Source organism: Dendropsophus ebraccatus, chromosome 11, assembly GCF_027789765.1.
Source record: "Dendropsophus ebraccatus isolate aDenEbr1 chromosome 11, aDenEbr1.pat, whole genome shotgun sequence".
Lineage (NCBI taxonomy): Eukaryota > Metazoa > Chordata > Amphibia > Anura > Hylidae > Dendropsophus > Dendropsophus ebraccatus.
In genome coordinates, this window is record NC_091464.1 from 62,969,452 (window position 1) to 62,973,801 (window position 4,350).

Consider the following 4,350-nt stretch of genomic DNA (forward strand, 5'->3'; position numbering starts at 1 on the left):
GGGCAGGGTCCTCTCTCCTGTAGAGTGTAAGCTCTTATGGGCAGGGTCCTCTCTCCTGTAGAGTGTGAGCTCTTATGGGCAGGGACCTCTCTCCTGTAGAGTGTGAGCTCTTATGGGTAGGGATCTCTCTCCTGTAGAGTGTAAGCTCTTATGGACAGGGTCCTCTCTCCTGTAGAGTGTAATCTCTTATGGGTAGGGTCCTCTCTCCTGTAGAGTGTAAGCTCTTATGGGCAGGGTCCTCTCTCCTGTAGAGTGTAAGCTCTTATGGGCAGGGTCCTGTCTCTGGTAGAGTGTAAGCTCTTATGGGCAGGGTCCTCTCTCCTGTAGAGTGTAAGTTCTTATGGGCAGGGTCCTTTCTCCTGTAGAGTGTAAGCTCTTATGGGCAGCGTCCTCTCTCCTGTAGAGTGTAATCTCTTATGGGCAGGGTCCTCTCTCCTGTAGAGTGTAAGCTTTTATGGGCAGGGTCCCTTCTCCTGTAGAGTGTAAGCTCTTATGGGCAGGGTCCTATCTCCTATAGAGTGTAAGCTCTTATGGGCAGGGTCCTCTCTCCTGTAGAGTGTAAGCTCTTATGGGCAGGGTCCTCTCTCCTGTAGAGTGTAAGCTCTTATGGGCAGGGTCCTTTCTCCTGTTGAGCAGGAACATTTTTCCTTTTATTTCAGTGTTTGTTTTTCTGTTTCTCATATTATTTATTTATTGCATGTACTATGCTGCAGAATATATGGATCTATTTACTTCAAGATTATTATTATTATTGTTGTTATTATTATTATTATTATTATTATTATAAAACTTTTAGCATGCTGATGCTTTCGGGCATACTGTTAGTGTATGTACAGCTTCACCTCCTTGTGGATAGTGGTATTGCATGCAGTCCTAGTAGAGACTTTGATAGTAAGTGTAGGAGTAGTTTTCTTTAGCTTTGGGTACCATGAATACCATGTTTTGAAGAAATAAACCACATCACGGGTTAAACAACCTAACCTGTTCTGCCCTAGGGGCCTGGCTGTAACTAGGCTCTGTCATTTGTCACTAACAGGTTGTATATTAAGGATGCAAAATAGGTAATAGCTATGCTTTACTACACCGTGTGAATGATGTTGTTATGGCAATTTTATGGCGCCCCCAATGCAAGCTATAGGGAAAACAATAAGGACTCATATGTTAATGATTAGGTTGATCCTTTGCAGAATCGGGTCCGGATGAGGATTTATCATCCTAAATTGTTTCTTTATATTTTGCCTATGTTTTCCTTGGTCGGTGCACCTGGGAAGTGTCAGTTTAAGTTCATAAAATAAAAAAAAAGTAATTTCATTTTACTCCGAGCGAATAACACCTACTTTATCATCTTGCCGGCTTACGCCTCTCGGCTCCACTGACTTGGCACTATGTCACTTAATTCCTCGCCATCTGCTCAATTTCATCAACTGCTGCACAGCTGATGTGGATGGAAGATTGCGAACAACGAGGAGACCTTTATCTGTAATCTTTAGGAGCCTTAAATGCTGTTTGTACAATGCTCACTGCGTATAACAACAAGGCAGCATCTGTGGAGCACATGTAGAAGTCAGCGGATGGTCGCCATGAGTTGTGCTGGTTACATGTATGGGCACTGTGGATGGCGCAGTTAGAAAGTCTTACACTATGTATCAGTAGAGCACAGCCTTTTATACTCTATGGGCCACATTGCAATGCTTCAAAGGGTCTGCATATAGCACTATAAGTGTACAGGCCTGTAGGAGTTCACCATGTACGAGTCACAATGTGTATGGGATGGTCTGTGTGTTGCCCAAGAATCGAGAATGATTGCAGAATATAATAGTAGATGACTAGATTTGTTAACATAGGGCACATATGCTAGGTATTTATATGCACATAGTATGGCACAGAATGTCAGGATGGAGGGTTACAGGTCACAATTAATGGTACAAAACACTGGAATATTGCAAAGTGAATTTTTAGCTGGACCTTTGCTTCCAGGGAGAGCACCAGGGAGAGAGGACTTTTGGAAATCATTTCTATAATAATAAAATGACAACTATCTCAGCTCTGGAAAATCTGTAAAAGCAATCTGTAAAAGCAAGGTAGGCAGGAAATCAGGCTGACCACTCTCAGGTGCTGGTTCTCTTCTACCTATCTCTTTTTTTCTCTCTTACACACACTCAGCCCCACCACTCAAAGGAGAGTTTAGTTATAGCCCCTGTAGGAGGAGTTAGTTTGGTGGATGAAGTGATATCAGTTCTTACTTAGTATTCAGTGTAAGAGGAAGCACCTTGGTTAGGACCCGTGACAGGGACCCAAGATAGCAACCACAGAGTTCTCTGAGCAAGTAACTAGAACAACGATGCATTGCTATGCTTACCTAAAGGGGAGAAAAGCCACCTACGATAACCCTGCAGGGCAGTCTCCTGAAACAAGAGGAATTGGCCTCAGTAGGACAAAGCTACCAGGGAAAAGGTCTACGTATCCTACTGCGCAGCACAGGACGACTGGGAAGCCTTGGCAACATGCTACACCCAGATAACCGACGCCTGGGGCTCGTATTACTAACCTAGGACGGGTATCTCACAACTAGGGGGCATAAGGTAGTTCAGAGCCACAAGTGGCATCTGTGAGTATAAGTGTCTTCTTATGTCTACAAAGCACCTACTTATTCAAAGCACTTACTTCTACAAGCACTGGTTCTACCCTACTGTCAGCAACAATGTTTTGGTGTTTGCACTACAAGTATTACGTGTATTGTTAAACTCATGCCTTATTCAGTAAAGTGTTCTATTTTTCACTAAACGCACAAATCTGTCAGCACCTGCACCCACACACACCACCGTATACTTGGGTTACTTTCCCCTTTCTGTGAGTGGCGGTACTAACATCCTGGGAGGGTTTACCACTCCAGGCTACCGTGACAAGTGCTCAAGTGACCCTCAACACTCTTGGAGGTTACCAACCATTGGGGACAGCAAACCGGCCAAAGCAGGTACCTACATCACACCTGTATACACCTACACCTGAGGCCCAAATTCCATTACAGAGGTGGCTGAGTATCACACGAGTACTTGCAAATATCCACTGGTGTGGTTCCACACGAACAAGGTAGGTGGTGCAAAGTCCCAAAGTGATTAGCACAAGTCTTGCACATAAGTAAAAATGAGGGCTCACTCACCAAAAAGAATTTAGGTTGATGCTTTATTAAGGAGAACAGCAGAGTAAAAAAACTGCATAACAAATAGCAAGCGACGGCCGTTTTGCATATGAACGCATCTTCTGGCTTACCTTCTGCCATCGCTTGCTATATTTTATGCGTTTTTTGCTTTTTGTTTTTTTGTTGTTTGCCTAAAAAAGACATCAACTTAAGGACTTTTTGGTGAGTTCAGCCCTCTTTTTTACTAATGGGCAAGACTTTAATATTTTTGGTGCTTGGCACTGTATGGAAATATGATGCGTTACTCTGCAGGCTATTACATACACTGTATGAGTGTATTATTTAACACAGACCATAGAGATAGATGTACTGTAAGAACATGTTTATTCACTCTAGTTTTAACTCTTTTTACTGTAATGTCTAATACACTTAAAAAAATGTGGGCAGTCCAGAAGGATGGGTCCGGGGGGTTCTTATCTATGTAAGCACCTAACAATGATGGGAGCTGTTTTCCATTAACACAGATTATAATGGAACAGATGTGCCAGCTCCTGCAGTCAGTTTACAATGTTTCCTTGGGATAAACAGATGATGTGGCTGAAAATCTCGGGTCATGATATTAATACAATGGATTCTATGCAGAGGTGTTATGAAACTTGTATGATAGAGAACACACAGGGGGATCTCCAATGGTCTTGTGTATTAAAACGCTCAAAGAAAAATGTTTTTTGTTTATATGTGATCATTTGGCCCATTCTACCTTTGCACTGATGACTCCTATTACAATCCACTACAACACTGACTTATAACTTGGTATCTAACATGGACTTCTACCTACTCATCAGAAACCCACCAAACACAAAAACAAATGGATCACAAAGCTACTGAAGGACAATTTCCTTCTCAACAGTCCTGTAACAATTCCCGGCTAACTTGTCTAGGTGCCTGTCGTTCTGATGTTCGGATCCTGGTCATCACTCTCCTTCTGCATTGTGCCACTCTGCAAAGACACTGACTACCAACATTCTAAATATCTCTGACTTCAACCAATGCAAGTGAACCCAAGCTTCTCACAGTACAATTCTCTCTGTCCAGGCAATAAGGTCCATGTGGTCCTAGTCTTCATTTATTCACGAAATTTGCAACTACTATTCTTTTTTAGACCACTTTCTTTTGTCTGCTGCCTGCCTCAACTTTTGCTTGGCCACCAC